This window comes from Marmota monax, unplaced genomic scaffold (genome assembly GCF_021218885.2).
Source record: "Marmota monax isolate L192 unplaced genomic scaffold, Marmota_monax_Labrador192_F-V1.1 WCK01_AAM20220418_F8-fsc00119, whole genome shotgun sequence".
In the NCBI taxonomy this organism is placed as follows: domain Eukaryota; kingdom Metazoa; phylum Chordata; class Mammalia; order Rodentia; family Sciuridae; genus Marmota; species Marmota monax.
Window position 1 is genome coordinate 2,762,701 of NW_026694771.1, and position 19,796 is coordinate 2,782,496.

Genomic DNA, 19,796 nt, shown 5'->3' on the forward strand with positions numbered 1-19,796 from the left:
ATTTCTTTTTCTCTGAAGAAGTTTTGGGATGCTTGAAGGGCAGGAAGAAGAGAGGATAGGGACAATCTGCAAAATATCTGAAGATAAATTTTATTTTCAGAACCCTTACTTTTCTACTCTCTACCATGTATCTGTAGAACTGGTATTGAAAAATAAATAGAATGACTTGTGAGAAAAACCTGAGAAACCATGAGTCTGATCAGGTTGAACTCAATTCAACAAGTATTGATTGACTGCCTAGGATGTGCTATCATAGGGTTAGCAGGCTAAAAGGCAGGAAACCTAGAAGTGTGAGAAGTGTGATTATGGCGTTTTCATCTATTACACTTGGTGGTATCTGTTATATGTGAATCTTGACTAACAACTTAAATCATGAATTGTAGGAAGTTTTTGTGGGAAGTTTTGGCCTTCATAATATATTTTCCCCTGCCCCTAGTAATACTGATTTTCACCGGAAGCATCCCTTTTCATTTTAAATCCATGACATTTAGACGAAGTTGATTTCATTTTCAGTAACAGGGGAAGGCAAGTGGCACTAGCCAAGGTGATCAGAGCATCACATTTTCCTTGCTACCATGAATGTCTTGGGAACTGGTGCTTGATATTAGAGAAAATCTGAGCTAACTCTGAGACTGTTTTCCAGCATCACCAGAAAAGAAATACTTGCTTGCTTCTACTAGAGATTTTAAAGGTAGAGATTAAGGATCTGAAGCTGTTAGCAACCATGTTGCCACTAAAAGAATGCCTACCAAGAAAAGACTTAATCCAGAAAAATATAGAGCCAAGTCCTGAAAGATAAAACCCTGAAGACATTATTTGATCCCTTCAATACAGCTCTTCCTGAAGCCATTCCTCTTGAAATTCCCAGTTAGTTGAACCAATAAATTCCCTCTTTTTTTTTATTAGCCCAGCTTGAGTTGGAGTTATTTCTATTTGCAATTCAAAGATTCCTGACAAACTCATCCTATTTGAGGAACAGGATGATTTTGGTAATTAGGACAAACCCACAAAATACTAACTTTTTCTCCTTTAACCTTTAGTTAACTGAAAGAATATATAATAATTATAAAATCATATTTATGATTTTATGTATAATTTTACACATATATAGTTTATCTACCTACCTATTGTCTTACCAATGGGGAAACACAAAGATAATGTGTAGGATCTATTATTAGTTTGGAGTGAAGGGAAGACTGTTTATAAAACCATTGATCAAGTATGTATATTCATAGGGAGTGAGGATGAATATTAGGGTGTGATTATTAATTGGCACACTTATCAATGTTTTTTTGAACCTCTCTTTCCTGGCATTTTCGAGCAACATAATTATATGTGAACACTTACTCTCCATACTGCAAGTATAAACAATAAGGAATTAATCAGACTTTAAAAAAACATTAAAAAATTTCTGGACAAATATCAATCTCCTATCATAGTAGCACAGAGAATGAAATCTTAATAAATACAACCATACCAAGAGCTTGATATGCCAAACATTTTACTGAAACTTCACAAGACACTATTATAAATCCTGTTGGTTACAGTTTGCATCTGGAATGTCCCTCAAAGGCTCGTATGTTGAAGACTTGGTTCTCCATGAAGAAATGCTCAGAGGCGGGACTTTAGGGAAGTGTTTAGATCATGAGGGTTCTGACCTCAAGAATGGAATAATCCACTATAAGTTAAATGGACTATTGGAAGGGGGTAGAAACTGTAGGTATGAGGGGTATGGTTAGAAGAAATAGATCATGAGGAACATGTCCTTGAGGACCATAATGTCCCTGGCCCCTTTCTCTCTTCCTTGCTGAGAGAGGCTGCCATGAGCTAAGCAACTTTCCTCTGCCACATCCTTCCATCATGAGGATTCTCTGCCTTGGAACCAGCTGATAACAAACTGAAGTCTCTGAAACTGTGATCCCAAAGAAAAACCAGGCACAGTGACACATGTCAGTAACCCCAGAAGCTTGGGAGCCTGAAGCAAGAGGATTGCAAATTCAAAGCTGGCTTCAGCAACTTAGGGAGGCCCTAAGCAACTTAGTGAGATCCTGTCTCAAAATAAAATAAAAATAAAAATGGACTGGGGATGTGGCTCATTGATTAAGCCTCCCTGAGTTTAATCCCTGGTAACAAATAAAATAAAGTCTTCTTCCTTTAAGCTGTTTATGTTATATATTTTGGTCATGCACCATTATAGATTACACAACTGAGCTTCCTGCAAATTATGCAGCTTTCCAAAGTTCAATTAGAAATGAAGACTTAGACTTGAAATCATATCCATATGATCCCCAAATTTGTGAACTTAACCATTGTGTTACTTCTTAGCTCATCCTCTTCTTACCTTCCCATCCCTTGTCCAACATTGTGCTTACTACCTCTGCTCAACAGAATGAGCCAACTGATTGAACTCAGTTTCCTGAGGCTCTATCCCTGCCTACCTCCACACTGCCCTCTGCTCACCTCAGTGCTAGGATTTCCACTACCCAGGCTTCAATGATTGAATCCATCTCAGGAAGCAATTATCCAGGGAGACTCAGCTTCTGTCTGGGAAAAGGAAAGAAAGCATTCTAGGAGTCTTCAAGTTATTTAAAATTATATGTCCTGATACCAACACATCCTCCTCCTCTTTAAATCAACTCCTTGTTGGATATGGTAACATTCACCTGTAGTCCTAGCTACTCTGGAGGCTAAGGCAGGAGGATCTCAAGTTGAAGGTTGGCCTCAGCAAATAAGCAAGACCCTGTATCAAAATAAAAAGGACTGAGGATGTAACTCAGTGCCCCTGGGTTCAATCACCAGTACCAAAAACAAACAAACAACCACAACTCCTCTTCAAAATTGGCACCAAATTTCAAGTTATTGAAACAGCTCCCTTAAATATGGTATCTACTAAGATTCTAAAATCTTCAGTTTCTCCTTCAAGACCACACCTGTGTTTCTAATCCTGCTACAATATTTATTGTATTAACTGCTCCCTTTAGTAAATGATAAACTCTTGCTCCTCAGTTCATGATAAACTCTTGCTACTCGGTTCTCTGACTCTGCTTTCTCCCTCTCTGATTCCTCCTGGAAAAATAACTTAAAACACTCTTTTTATTCTACTACTTACCAGCTCAATGAATTTCACCTGTTATCGTTGTCTACTGAATAAGTTTAAGAAGTTTTAACTTAATTTTTAAGGGTTTACAAAGCTGGCCTCTGCCTACTTTTTCTCTCTGTATCTCCCTATACTTTTGTTTAAATGTGTTCTGATTGCTGGCCCCAGGACTCAGCTTGCTTTCATAATTCCAAAACCCTGTTGAATTGATTATTCTTCTTGAGATACATTTCCCCTTTGCTCCACCCACAGTGACCCTATTTCATCCTTAAAGATAAGTTTGCATTTCATTTCTTCTGACACACTAACAAGAAATCACTCCTCCACATCTGAACATCCAAGGAGGTTACCAACATCACTGCTTTCCTGGTGTCCATCACATTCTGCCTTCCACTGCAGTTACATGAGTTGGTATTTTATCCTTCCTGACAAGTATGAGCTTTTAAGAGCAGGACTCCCAAATTACACATTATTATGCCCCATTAAAACACCTGACCTAGTGCCTTAGCTATAAGGGTTACAGGTTGAATAAATGAAAATATATTAAATAGGGGGAAAGCTGTGGTAGTCAGAATCCAAGATGGTCCCCAAGGATTTTTGTGTCCTGGTATTCTTGTTCTTGTATAGTTCCTTCCTACACTGAATAACAAGCAAGATATTGTGAAAATGATAGAATGTGATTCCCAAGGTGAAGTCATAAAAGATATTATGGCAGTGCAATCCTGGGAGTAGTTCAGACACTGTGGAACTGAGGCCAATAGCCAGCATTAACTTGTCTATTATCTCAAAGAGCCACCTTGGAAGTGGTTCCTTCAGCTCCAGTTAAAACTTCAGATGACTACAGCCCTAGAAGGCACCTGAACTAAAATCTCCTGTGAGACCTGAACCAGAATAGTCCACGTAAAAGTTATATGAGATAATATATGTTTATTGTAACTTTAAGATACTAAGTTTTTTCAGTAGTTCAAGGTTTTTATTTTTAAAATTTTTAAAATTAAATTATTTATTTTTTCTAATTTGTTATGTATGATGGCAGAATGTAATTCATTTCATATTACCCATATAGAGCACAATTTTTCAAGTCACTGGTTGTACACAAAGTATTTTCACACCATTAGTGTCTTCATACATGTACTTAGGGTAATGATGTCTAACTGCACTGTCTTTCTTACCCCATGACACCTCCCTCCTTCTCCCTCCCCTTTGCCATGTCTAAAGTTCCTCCATTCCTCCCATGCTACCCACCTCCATCCTCATATCAAAGAAAACATTTGGCTTTTGGTTTTTTAGCATTGGCTTACTTCAATAAGCATTATATTCTCCAACTCCATCCATTTACCTGCAAATGCCATTTTATTCTCTTTTAATGTTGACTAATGTTCCATTGTGTATACATACCAAAGTTTCCCATTCATCTACTGAAGGGCATCTGGGTTGGTTTCACAATTTAGCTATTGTAAATTGTGCTGCTAATTTTAGGGTAACTTGTTACACAGAGCCCATAGCAATAGCTATAAATGCAAGCATAAGAATGTCTAAACATTTATGCTGGACGTTAGGAGAAAGGCAAAAATGAACAAGATCATGGCATTTGCAGGGAAATGGATGGCATTAGAGCAGATTATGTTAAGTGAAGTTAGCCAATCCCAAAAAAACAAATGCTGAATGTCTTCTCTGATATAAGGGAGGTGACTCAAAATGGGGTAGGAAGGAAAAGCATGAGAAGAAGATTACCTCTAGATAGGGAAGAGCGGTGGGAGGGAAAAAGAGGGAGAATGGGAATTGCATGGAAGAGGGAAGGAGACCCCCTTCATTATACAGAATACAGATATGACGATGTGAGGGAAAAAAAAAGAAGTGGGTCACATTAGATTGGGTAGAGAGAAGTGGTGGGAGTGGAGAGGAGGAGAAGGGGGGAATGGAAGGACAGCAGAATAAAATAGACATTATTATTGCTGTGAGTATATATGTGACTGCCTAACCAATGTAATTCTGCAACCTGTACACCCATAAAAATGAGAAATTATATCCCATCTGATTCAAATGTATGATATGTCAAGATCATTGTACTGTCATGTGTAACTAATTAAAACAAATTAAAAATGGAAAAAAAAGAAAGACAAAAATGAAGTAAAAAGAAAAAAGAAAGACTTCAAAAATTTAAATACCTGAGTTATGAGTGGATGATTTTTCTTTTGCTAGAGGACTTAATAAAAGATTGTTTGTGTCTCCAGGCTTCTGTGCATGTTGCTGATCATGAGCCATAATTTCTAGGCATATTTATTATTAATGATCAAGCATACAATTAATATACTAATATTAATAAATATCATTTGTTTTGCAGTTGCATGTGCTAGAATGTGTTCTAAAATATCTTCAATAACCCTAGGATGCAGACACTCCTATTATCCCCATTTTACAGAAGAGACCATGAAGGCCCACAGAAATTAAATAACTTGCTTGAGATTTCAGAGGGGGTAGTTGGCAGAGCTGATTTCACTTACAGGCAGCCTGGATTTACAGCCCAGACTCTGAATCACTATGGGATATGAGACATTGTGCTTCCTTTAAGAACATTATATACAACATTTCACAGAAATAATGTAAAGTATTAGGTATTTAAAATTAGTGACTATTATTAACTGATAGATTGGGGCCAGCAACCCTCACTTGGTTACACAATAGTCTTACTGTGCTACCTTTGATGGGTAAAATTGTGAGGTAAAGTTGAGAGGCTGCCTCATTCTGAACACCCTCAAGAGAAACACTTAAAGTCTTGAGTGTATTTATCTCTAGCCTGGTGGGATTTGAAGCATCCTTTGATTCAAGTTGGGTATATCAGCTACAGCTACGTTTGAATCCAGACAGCAATTGTTGATTTTCTAAATACAATAAAATCCATTTTACTCTTGTTGAAGTCTCAAAGAAAATGGCAAATAGAAAGTGAAGTGTAATTTCAGACATATTTTCAGTCTATTTTGGACAAATGCTCTTCCATATTCTAAGGAATATATGAAAATCTACAAGACCCTGCCCTTAAGAAACTTAAAACTTTCCTCATCTTTCCTCCATTTCTGCTCGCTCAACTGTTCAATTTATGTACCTCTCCATACTTTTCCCCACACCTAAACATATGCAAACAGAAGTATACATATACAGTATTTTGTGATGGCTGTCATCATTTGCTTTATAATGGGATTTCAAAAACTACATATTTCCTTTCAATTGAATATTTTCCCTTAATAATTATTTCCCTTAATAATTATAATAGTTTATATATAAAGTATCCCCCAAGATTATTCAGAGGTAAAATTATTGTACTATGAGAGCTGTAACATAATCAGTCCATCTGAACTGAACTCACCGTCGGCAGGTGGGTTCTGCTGGCGGAGTTAGGTCACTGAGGGCTTGCCCTAAGAGGGTGCATCTTCCCTTTGGCCCCTGCCACTTCCCCACCTCTCTGCTTTCTTGCTGCCATGTACGGAGCAGAGTACTTCCACCATTCCTTTACACCATGCTTTTCTTCCTCTCTTTGGGCTCACAGTAAGAGAGTTGGTCATCTATGAACCTGAGACCTCTGATAGCAGGAGCCCATATTAACTTTTCATCCTCTTAGCCGTTCTTGTTAGTTATTTTGGTCACAATGGCATAAAGCTAACTAAAATTATAACGTATCACACAAATTCCATCAGATTGATAAATAAAAGGGTTAATATATTTCTTAGAAAAACTGCATAATGGTCGAACTGCATAATTTGTTTTCTTTTTAGTAAACTGGAATCTTGAGTATTTGTTGTTTTTTTTGGGGGGGGGTGTTGTTTGTTTTGTTTGGGGTTTTTAACTGTTTGAAAATTTGAATAATTTTCTCTTTATCATTGTAATTTAATAATTCCACCATTGGGGCTATGGATGTAGCTCAATGATAGGGTATTTGCCTGCCTTGTGCAATGCCCTGGGTTCAATCTCTAGTACCTTTTTCTTAAAAAAAAAAAAAATCTACCAAAGTGTATATAGGTCTATATCTATTTTCATTAATCCTATCTGGGTTTCAATAAAACCTTTCAATTCACAAACATAAAAAAAACTATTACGTTTTAAGTTTTTAATTCTTCTCCATAAGTTTCTTTCCTTCTCCTTCTTATTATTTACAAGTTAGATCTTCTGGTTGCTTGCCCCTTGTCTCTGAGCTTTGTACTCATGATTTCTCTCTCTGTTGAAATAGATGTTCTGCTGGATCTTCCAAGACACAATTCACCTTTAATAAGTAACCATCTTCTTCTCCTCCTCCTTCTTTTTGTAGTCAATAATTCCAAACAACATTGTTTTTAGTCTTGCCACATCTCTTTTTAAGAGTTGTATTATCTTCCTTCCTAAAAGCATTCTTGAACTCTTCCATCTACCTCAGTGGAAGTCATTTATAATAGATGCTCATCTAGGAATCCATCTCTGCAAATGTTTTCTAGTGAGGATTATTTGGCTTTGTGGTATTATACACCTCCAGCACCCACACAGATCAGGCTGTCTAAGTCTCTCAACCCAGGACCAACCCCAAAGTGGAGCTCAATTTAGATTCAGAAGCAAATAAATACCATCCTATTACATATTCATATTAAAATATCTTTCATGGTCCATTTTATTCTCCAAAAAGGAGTATGTTGCAAAGTAGTTGTAATGTTTAAAGACAATTTATTATTATTTCAATGTGAATTTGGGGATTCAAGGGTTGTAAAAGGTTATAAGTGTTAATAGTAAATAAAAAGTTATATTTGGTATCTAGTTATATGACTCAGTGGATTGTAGGAAGTAAAGTCAAGTCACTGTGGCTGATATATATAATGCATTAATGTCACCAGTTGAGGTTATTGCTCAAACTGACCCTTTTCAACTTCTAAAATATTCTAAATAAATGAGAAAAAAATTTTAAAACAACCAACGGCATTTAAAGATAAAGAAAATAAAAGTATTATCAACCTTTATCTTCATATTGTTGTTTTGGAGAATCTTATTTTCTTTTTGAAAGAAGCTCAGATTCAAAAGAAAAGAAAAAACTGAAAGAAAATATTTCAACCTGCAAAGATTTTACAGTCCCTGCTGTAGAGGAAATCATAGCTTGGCTTTTATTCCAGTAACAATGAGAGCACTAACTACACTGCAGAATACTTTATCTCCTAGTATGCTAAGAAACCAATTATGTTAAATAATATTGCCTGAAGGAATTTTCAGAGTTGCTGGAAAAGATCAATGAAATAACCTTGGACCTTAAATTTCAATATTTAGTTAGGAAGCACACAATTTTCCAAAATAAAGTTTTATTGAATATTATTTTTTAAAGCACAAATTAAACCATTAATACTTTACAATAACATTTATACTGTGATCCTTTGGTGAGCAGCAGCTGAAAAATATAGCAGGACAAGTAATAAAGTATAAATACCAAATATTTACTGAAATAATATTTCAAGGAAAACATAAGGCTCTTATCAGATCAATCCAAAGGGACTTATTTAACTGACTACAACCTTTAATATAACTATCAATCAGATGGGTTGGATATTCAGCGTCTCCATTTCCCATACACTGCAAAAAGCTACACGTTTCTCTGACTCACATAAATAATAAATTGTCCTTTGTACAAAGATGAGATTTTATTGTTCAATCCCTCAATCAAAATGGAAGTACCAAATGGAAAACTGTATCCCCAGGCAAGAAAGGAATGCGCTTTAGGAGATAGGGGATTTAAAACAAAATTAATGTTGTAAAATAACAAAGAAAATATTGAAATATATATCAGAAAAATAATATCTAAATAACTTAGGATTAGTAAGGGATCCTGTCAAAAAATAATAAGCTATTTGAAATGTGCAGAAATCACCACAGGCAGCATTTCTTCAAAGGAAGGAGAAAATCTTGATCTAGTGATGGCAATAACCTTAGTGGTGAAAACTCTGGGTTCTATTTCACATTACGCCACTGATATTGCTATAAGGATTAGAGGCACACACTATTTCTGTGAATGGGTCCCAAGTATTTTCATTCAAGATTTTTCAAAATTCTCCAATGAATCTATCATGAAAAGCCCAGATAAGACCAGAAACAAAAATTCTTTAATAGCAGAGTTCCCTGTAGGATATTCAATGAATATGACCCATTTCTTAAACTTTTATTTTGTCAAGAATATCATAAAATATCTGGGGATTTTTATGAGACCTCTTTAAGGAATTTCTTGTTTGATGGAAATCCTCCTCTACTCTCTGCTTTCCTCTGTACCCTCAAATAAGAGACAGGCTGATCAAATTGGAGCACATGCATTGGGTCTCCCTTTCAAGAGCTGAAATTTTCATAAACAAATAGAAAAGATCTTCATGTTTCTTTTTGGACATTACTGTGCCAGGAATTTGAAAATATAAGATAAGGCACAAATGAATATATTCTTAACCTCACTGAGACATTGAAGAAAAGGTCTTTTCAATATTGTATTCTCAATAGCATGTGCAGTCAAATTTGCAAGCCCAAGTTTTAGCTGGGAGGTGAAAATAGCCTCATTAGTTATAGGTCATTTACTATCCTTGTAAAGGACTTCAGAATCCAGCCAAATCCACCAGAGTTTGGGTCCAAAGTCCCAGAAATAACTTTATGTTACTCTTCCATAATTTTGGATAATATTTTTTTCAAGTCTTTCTAGGTGAGAATATGGATGTAGATATTCTGGTCTCTTGGCTAAATATTATCACAATGCTATCTTAGTAGCAAAAAGGCATAGTCATTAGCATATACATTTTGACTGATTCTGTTGCTACAAAAAATACAAACTACACTGTCAATATTTAAACAAATACAAATCCTCTAAGAGTTATGAGTTGAATCTGCTATTGTCTTAGCAATGAAGTTAGTAGGCATATATTAAATAATTTCTGAATGAGGAACCATTTCCTCTCTGTATTTTGTGCAGGGAGTATAGACTCCCAGTAGATGTTTTGGCTGAGGCCTTGAGAATTTAAAAGACTTTTCAGTATTCGGGTTAGGAAGAGCTTAAAAGGTGTGGTTTACCATCAGTGTCAGAATTCACTCCAGAGAAGTTCTGGAGATCCAGTATCCTCTGCCAGCTTGAAATAACTTCCAATCTCTTATTTAGATTTAAATTGAGCCATATTTTCACATATTCTCAGAGTAATTTAAACTTTTTAAGGCATCCTTAAACCTATCTTGATCTTTTGAGGACCAGCATTTCATGGATAACTCCAACCAGAATAATTTTTTAGGTTAGTCATGAGTTCTATGTACATCACCATGAATTTCTCTTCTATATACATGCTACTCTGCCAGCTACCACCCGCCAGCTCTGTAGACTATGCCTCATGTCTTTAGCTATGGACTTTTGACAAGTTTGAGGTTAATGAAGTCTGTAATTTTGTATACTTCTCTCCAGGTTTAAGTATTAAAATTTACCCCCAAAGGCAGACATGTTGTCATATTCTTTTGTCAGTTAGTGATAAAGGATGCTAAATTTTCTCTCTGTGAGGCACATGCCTTAATCAACATGTTTAACAAAAATGTTAACTATATACTATGACCTGAAATAGTATTCTCTCTCACAAAAATGGTTTCACATCTTGTTTTTCCCTTTCTATTTCCTTCCTGAAGGACCCTGTAGCAGCACATTATGTCAAAATCATTCCAAAAAGGGATCCATAAAACTATTAGATAAGTCCTGCTGGAAGAGAAAGGATAAAATATAAGAAGACTGTTATGGCAGTTATGATCTAGAGACTATTATTATGGTAACTCTACAGGTACATGGAGATATTCCCTTAGAATATTCTAGAGTATCTAACGATCCAGTTTGAAGGTTGCTGGTAAAGGGTGTACAGATTCTTCCTCCTCCACCTCCTCCTCATCATCATCATGAAGCACTGCCATCAACCATGTGTGAATCAGGAATAGTGATTAGAGACAGCAAGACAGAGAAATTATTGGCCAAGTAAGTTTCAAAGCAGAAGAAATGAAATGTAAATTTGTTCTACACATCTCAACATCTGCTTCCAAAATTAAGATGCCTTCTAGGAACATGCTAATATCCCTTTCTCTCTCTCATCAACTTACTATTTCATACAACAACTTGGAGTTCTTTATGTCATCCCACATATCATTCTAAAGAAGCTGCTCCTCCTTTGCAATATTATCCCCTCCCATTGCCTCCAACACCATCTGTATTGTACAAGTAATATCCCATAGATTGATCTGAAACACACTATTCTGTTTTTGTGCTATTCAATCTATACCAATCACAACCAATACACATTGATTCCAATATGTTTCCCAATCTGTCATACATATGCCATTTTATTAAACATTCACAGTAAATGGAAGACTAGATGGCAGTTTTTAAAGCTTTAAGTATGGGGTAATAACAATCATTGTTCTTTGGTTCCTTATGTTGTGACTAACACAAGACATAGATAAATTAGTGTTCCAGAGTGAACTTCAGTTCATTGAGCATGTAACAACATGTCAGCTCATTGTACCTCTCACATTGCTGTTGCACTCTAGACTTTTCAGGAAGGCTTTTTTGTTGCCTTTGATGTACACTCCTTTCTGAATTAATTGCCATAGTTCAGTTATCAAAAGATTTGTAAAAACTGATTTCTTAATACCAAAATTATTATTATACAGCTTTACTACTCTTTATCCCTTAAAGTCAACTGATAAATAATCAACTCCATAAAGTAGATGCAAGCCAGTATATTGACACTCATATTTACAAACTTACAGGCTTTTCATATTATTTGACACTCATATTTACAAACTTACAGGCTTTTCATATTATTTACCCAAGAAGCAATTATTGAACATTTGCTGGGCACATTTTCCCCTACACCAGCAATATACTTTGGCAGGATTCTGAAATGTTATACTCATTTAACAACACTAGAACAGTGTCATCAGCCCTAAATCATACTCTTAAAAGTTCAGGTTATTGCTGGACATGGTGGCACATACCTGTAATCCCAGCAGCTCTGGAGGCTGAGGCAGGGGGATTGTGAGTTCAAAGCCAGCCCCAGCAATTTAGCAAGGCCCTAAATAACTCAGTGAGACCCTGTCTCTAAATAAAATAAAAAAGAGGGCTGGGGATATGACTCCTGTGGTTGAGTGCTCCTGAGTTCAATCCCAAGTGCCAAAAAAAAAAAAAAAGTTCAGATTGTTTTCAATGTAATGATATCTGAACACTTTACTAGATTATACCTGAAGGGAAAATAGAGAAAAACAAGACTTTTAAAAATTGTTCTGATAGTTGGGATTATGTAATTTAAAAAGCAACAATCCTGAAGAATGTATATTTCCATATATTATGATGTTTACACACTCAATTTTATGCTGAGATACATATGAATAGAATACAGAGAAAAATGGAGAGACAGAACATTTTCCTGCTTTCACATAAGCCATTCAGATAGCTCACTCTGAAAGGCTGTGTGTGTCAGTGTGAGATAATCCTGCCCTCTCCCTTCCTCTCTCCTGTTTCTCCAGGGAAATGAGTCACACCTGGTCGCTGCCCTTGATATGATGTTTGATATTCTGAATTCCCATCAGCCCTGCACAGCTAGGCTGATGTCAGCACAGTTGACATTGTTAGATTCCTGCTCTGCTTACATCAACTCCCTGTCGCTCAGGCATCAGATGAATGTGGAGAAGGGGAGGAGGCATCATCTTAGCAACCAAGCCCATGTATCCAGAATCCAGAAATGACATCTGGTGCTTCACATTTGGGATTTCCAATGCTTCCCAGAATTTTAGCCAGATTAAACACTGGTGTTCTGTTGAAAAGAAATTTCTTATCCTCTTCCCATCAAGATAAATGTGCTTTCACATCATTTCAGATCAAATGTTTATAAGCAAGCCATTTTTTACCAAAGTCCTCATCCAATAATTCCTTAATTCTTCTGGTATACCCTTTGTTGAATGTGTAAAAATAATCTATCTTGTGGTTAAAAACAGGAAAATTAAAATGAGTCCTTTTTGTCCTATTTCAGTAGATAAAAGTCAAAGGTGAGCATAAAATAAACAATCAACAAGCAAATTAGACAGAAAATAAACATGATTTTCTAGTAATAATAATACTCTTTCACTATTTCTTTTCCCTCCTTCTCCTCCTCCTCCTCCTCCTCCTTCTTCTTCTTCTTCTTCTTCTTCTTCGTACAACTATACCCATTAAACAAAAAATACAATAACACAATGAACTCAGAAAATTGAAACCCACTTAGACATTTAGACATTCAGTCATAGGAGGAAGGAAGGGGGATAGATTTTAGGGAAAAGACCTAATAGGGTAATTTAGAAACTGGTACAGTGAAGGACCTGTTAGTACCATGTCAACACGCCATGTCAGAAACCCCAACAATGGAAACTTAACATCTACTTTCCTAGAGCAATCTCTCCTGGTTATTGTGGGTAATTTAACAGCTTCATATAAATGTTTTCAGTTGTTTGATAGATCTCTTACTTATTCGTCCCACAAATACTTCTGGGTAGGATCTCTGCCTTCACGACACTTGGAGTGAAGTGGAAGAGTTAGATAAGTAAGCAGACAGCAAAGTAATGTGCGATAAATGTTCTCAAGAGAAGTATAGCTCAGGCTCTGAGAGCAGGGAAAACCAGAGACCAGCTCAGTCTGGAACTCTGATGGGGGAAGTCCTCAGTGATGGCTTCTTTAAGACTTTTCTGAGATAGCCTCTTCAACAAATGGTACTGGGAAAACTGGAAATCCATATGCAACAAAATGAAATTAAACCCCTACCTCTCACCATGCACAAAACTCAACTCAAAGTGAATCAAGGACCTAGGAATTAAACCAGAGACTCTCCATCTAATAGAAGAAAAAGTAGGCCCTAATCTTCATCATGTGGGATTAGGCCCCAGCTTCCTTAATAAGACTCCTATAGCACAAGAATTAAAACCAAGAATCAATAAATGGGATGGACTCAAACTAAAAAGTTTCTTCTTAGCAAAAAAAAAAAAAAAAAAAAAAAAATCTGTGAGGTGAATAGAGAGCCTACATCTTGGGATCAAATTTTTACCCCTCAGATTTCAGATACAGCACTAATCTCTAGGGTACATAAAGAACTCAAAAAGCTAAACACCAAAAAAACCCAAATAACCCAATCAATAAATGGGCCAAGGACAGGAACAGACACTTCTCAGAAGAGGATATTCAATCAATCAACAAATATATGAAATAATGTTCAACATCTCTAGCAATTTGAGAAATGCAAATCAAAACTACTCTAAGATACCATCTCACTCCAGTCAGAATGGCAGCTATTATGAAGACAAACAACAATAAGTGTTGGCGAGGATGTGGGGGGGAAAGGCACGCTCATACATTGCTGGTGGGACTGCAAATTAGTGCAACCAATATGGAAAGCAGTGTAGAGATTCCTTTGAAAATTGGGAATGGAACCACCATTTGACCCAGTTATCCCTCTCCTCAGTCTATACCCAAAGGACTTAAAAACAGCATACTACAGGGATATAGCCATATCAGTGTTTATAGCAGTACAATTCACAATAGCTAAACTGTGGAACCAACCTAGATGCCCTTAAGTAGATGAATGGATTAAAAAAATGTGGCATGTATACACAATGGAATATTACTCATCAATAAAATAGAACAAAATCATGGCATTTGCAGGTAAATGGATGCAATTGGAGAAGATATTGCTAAGTGAAGTTAGCCAATCCCCCCCAAAAACAAATGGCAGATGTTTTCTCTGATATAAGGTGACTGACTCATAGTGAGGTAGGGAGAGGAAGCATGGGAGGAATAGATGAACTCTAGACAGGGCAGAGGGGTGGGAGGGGAAGGAAGGGGAACAGGGTGTGAGCAATGATGGTGTAACGTGATGGACATCATTATCCAAAGTACATATATGAAGACATGAATTGGTGTGAACATACTTTATATACAAACAGAGATATGAAAAATTGTGTTCTATATGTGTAAAAAGAATTGTGATGCATTCCACTGTCATGTATTTTAAAAATAAAAGCAATTAATTTTAAAAAAGATTTCTTTTCTGAATTGTAAGATGCAAATGGTAAATTTAAGTCCTGAAACTTTTTCCATGAAATATAACTAAAATTTTTAACAAGTAATTTCATCCAGTTTAGACAGTTAATTTGTCTCCTGACATGCTCAAGTTATCCTGAGTATCCACATCCTACAAAATAAGAAACAGATATTCATTTGGTCTCCCATGGCAGAGAAAATGAGTAGAGCTCAAAGAGCTCTGGCTCTAAACCCCAAAAGCATATGGATGTAGGCTGATGGTATGGTAATACATATCATACCATATAGTTCTCACTCCTCCAACAGATTATCTTTCATTGTATTCTAACTACTTATTTACTTGTCCCTCACTATTAAGGTTTAGATATGAGGAATCCCCCAAAAGCTAATGTGTGAGACAATACAAAATTTTTCAAAGGTAAAATTTATTACATTATGGGAGGTATAACCTAATTAAGAAATTAGTTCACTGATATGGATTAACTGGGTGATAACTGTAGGCAGGTAAGGTGTAGCTGAAAAAAAATAGGTCACTGCAGGTATGCTTGTAGGGTTTATATGTTATCCTTAGTGACTGGAACTCTCTCTCTGCTTCCTGGTTGCCATATCCTGAGCTTCTTACCTTCATTATGCCCTTCTCTGATGATTTTCTGAATCATGATCCCAGAGGTGTGTAATTATCTGACAGTGGCCTGAATCTCAAAAGCATGAACCAAAATGATCTTCTCCTAAGTTATTCTTTGGGGTATTTTAATCACAGTGATGAAAGAAAGGACGAAAGGAAGGAAGGAAACACTGCCTAAAATTGAAGTACCAGAAGTGGAGTCATTACTAAGACTAAATTGACTATGTTGTTCAGAAGCCTTTGGAGCTGGTTTGTAGAGGAAGGAATTTGAGCTTTCATAGATGCAAACTGGAAAAGCTTAAGAATGTTAAAGGCAGAGCTTAGTGGGTGATTTTGGTGGGAGTTCAGAAAACGAGAATACTGATAGGACTGTGGACAGTAAAGAATGGGCTCATGAGATTTCAGAGGAGGACTCTATTGGAAATTGGACTAGAGCCATTCATCTTATTTTCTGGCAAAGAAATCGCTTATATATTCTCCATGTCCTGAGAATTTTTATGAGGATAAATTCAAAGGTGACGTATTAATTAAATTGATGGAGGAAATTTCAAGACAGCACAGCCTTGAGGCAGAGACACGAATATAGCTGGCAGCCTTTAGTCAAATTTACTACAATAAGGAGCAGAAATATTTGAAAAATTTGCAGTTTGACCACTAATGTGCAAGTAAAATTGGGGCTAAGGAAATTGTGTTTGTTAAAGACATTATAGCCACTAAAGAGCTACTAAATATTTTGCACAACAATACTAAGAAAGATGGTTTGAGGGCACCTCAGGAGTTGGCAAGACCACATCCATCTCAGATTCAGTGATATAAAGTAAGTATTCCTTTGAGAAGTATCATCAAGGAACCCTGCTTCCACAGGAGGGCGGGGTGGGCAGTGACAGGGCTAGGAAGTTGTTGTGTATTTGGTTTTTGTTTTTGTTTTTTAACATTCAGCTACTCAGGCACTCAGGCTGCCATATCCATGATCCCAGGAAGCTTAGCAACTGCTTGAATTGGTAGCAGACCCAGGAATCAACCATGTAGTTCTGTAGTTCTGCAGAAATGCAGAATGTTGTGTTTAGGTATCATAAAGACTTCTACCAGGATTTCAAAGGAAGGCTTTGGAGATTGCAGCAGGGTCAGAGTCCCTGAAGGCTGCCCCTGAGTGGGTGATGAATGAAGATGTGAGAAGGAAGCTGAAGCTCAGTGCAGACTCCTGAGATTAAGAGATGCCAATAATGTGGGATATCTGCTAAGGAAATATACAGAAATCAATCAGAAACAAACCAAGAAAGAGACCATTTGGGCTGCAATAAACAAGGCCTTGAGGGGAGAAAATAAATGGACCCTTTGGAGAGAACATAACAATGCCATATACCCTAGATACTTCACATGTAGCTAAGGATTTGTTTGTCCAGCTGAATTTTGATCTTTCTTTGGTCCCATCCCTTCTTTCTATGCCCCTATTTCTCCCTTGTGGAATGGAAATATTTACTCTGTGCTATTATACATTGAATATATGTGAATTGATTTTTTATCTTTACAGGAGAAAATATCTCTGAGTTTGTTTTGAGTCTCAGATAAGATTTTTGGACTCAGACCTTTTGGTAATGCTACAACTGTTAAACTATGTGGACTCTTGAAAATGGACTAAATGTATTTTGCAATGTGAGATGGGCATGAGATTTTGAGGACTAGGGAAGAAATGTTATAGGTTGGATATGATGTGTCCACTAAAAGCTCATGCAGGAAACAATGGGAAATTTTTCAGAGGTGAATGATTGGGAAGTGTAGCCTAAATGGGGGATTAATCCATGGATATGGTTTAACTGGGAGGTAACTGTAGGCAGGTAGGGTGTAACTTGAGGAAGTAGGTCACTAGGAGTACACCTTTGGGGTTATATTTTGTCCACAGTGAGTGAAGCTCTCTCTCTGCTTCCTAGTTGCCATGTCCTAAGCTGCTTCCTTCCATTGGAATCTCTGAAACCATAAAATTTTCCTCCTTTAATTTGTTCTTTTTGGTATTTTGGTCACAGTAATGAGAATGCTTCGGACTGTAGGCTTTAGCCCCAGTCCCTGCCTGATCTCCAATCCCCCAATTCCATACTGATAGAGCTTAGGGAACCAATAATATGGCATATCTAAGACTCATTTAATATTTATTAATTGAATGAATCATTACTCATGATAAACTCTTTTGGTTTATATAAATCAAAAGAGGAAGACTAGGTATCTTCCACTTGGCTTTTTGTTACCCATCTTTTCCTTACCAAGGTTTTGCAGTATATTTCCAATTAAATTTCAGTCCAAAAAAATATCTTTCTTAGTGCATTCATGTATTGCTTATAAGCATGTAAAATAGTGAAGCCACTGGAGGGTAGCATGGTGGTTTATGATAAAGTTAAACATAGTACTACCATGTTCTCCAATAATTCTACTTCGGGGTATACACTCAAAAAAAGAATTGAGGACCCTGCGAAGGTATTTCTATACCCATGTTCATAGAAGCATTAGTCACAATAGTCAAAAGTTGGAAGTTGCTGAAGTGTCTAGAAATAAAATGTGGCATATGCAGGCAATGGATTATTAGTCAGCCTTAAAAGGGAAGGAATTTTGACTCATAGTACAATATGGATGAAACTTGAGGAAATTATACTAAGTGAAGTAACAGTCACAAATGACAAATATTGCTTGATTCTACTTATGAGAGATGCCTAAAGTGGTCAAATTCATAAAGGTAGAAAAGTAGAATGGTGGTTTCCAGGAACTGGAGGGAAGGGGCAATGAGGAATTTATTGTATTGCATTGTATTCTAAAATTTCAGTTTGGGAAGATATAAGATGTTATGCTTTAGATACAAGGTGTCCCCCAAACATTCATGTGTGAGACAATGCAAGAAAATTTAGAGGTAAAATTATTGGGTTGTGAGAGCCTTAACCCAATCCATTTGAATGACATTAGCTAGACAGTAACTATAGGTAGGTGGGGTGTGTTTGGAGGAGAAATGTCACTGGGGGCATGTCTTTGGGATTTAAATTTTATCCCTGATAAACAGAGCTCTCTCTCTGCTTCCTAATTACTATGTCCTGAGCTGCTCTGCTCCACCTCCTTCTTATGCCATGATGTTTTGCCTAACTTGGACCCAGAGCAATGAAAACAGTCAATAATGGACTGAGACTTCTGAAACCCTAAGCAACAAATAAATTTCAACTCTTTTAAAATTGTCGTTCTCAGGTCTTTCAGTCACAGCGATAAAAAAGTGACTAAATCAAAAGTGATGAATAGTGGTAGTAGTAGTAGCAGAACAATATGAAGGTATTTAATGCACAACTGTACACTTAAAAATATTTTAAAAGATAAATTGATATTACATTTATGTTGGCATAATAAAAAGTATATCTTTTTAGATGGCATTCAAAACACTTATAATGATAATAATTAGTAATATAACTATTTGTAAAGTGATTAATGAGATGTTTGAATGCATTGTTGATTTGTCCAGACATCTTAGAAAGGCACTTTGTTTCTCATAGAGATTTGTCAATAAAATGTTCATTAGTCCACCCCCACCCTCCCAACTAATCATTACCACCACCAGTATCTGTTGTCCAGATGGGTCCCTAATATTCCACACATTATGAAATTCTCAAGTCATTTCAGAATGGACCTCAACTTGACTTCTTTGTCATAAGCACAGATTCATATACTTTTCCATTCTTACTCTTGCCTTAAATTTTTAATAAAATGTGATTGATTAACATTTAAACACCAACACAAAAGCCTTGATCGACCTGCACTTACACTGATCGATGTTTCTAAGAAATGCAAAGCTCTAGTCCCTTGAAGACGGAACACAGCTTTGGACTGACAGATTTTCATGGTGTGCCTAGCATTAGATTAACACGTTTCTTATGATGTGTCTACACAGCATTAACACAGACTTTAACAGGACTCTAATGACCTATTCTCATGTTCATTTCACTCCCTGCCTTTCCAAGGTAACAATTTCACATGGGTTGTTTTTC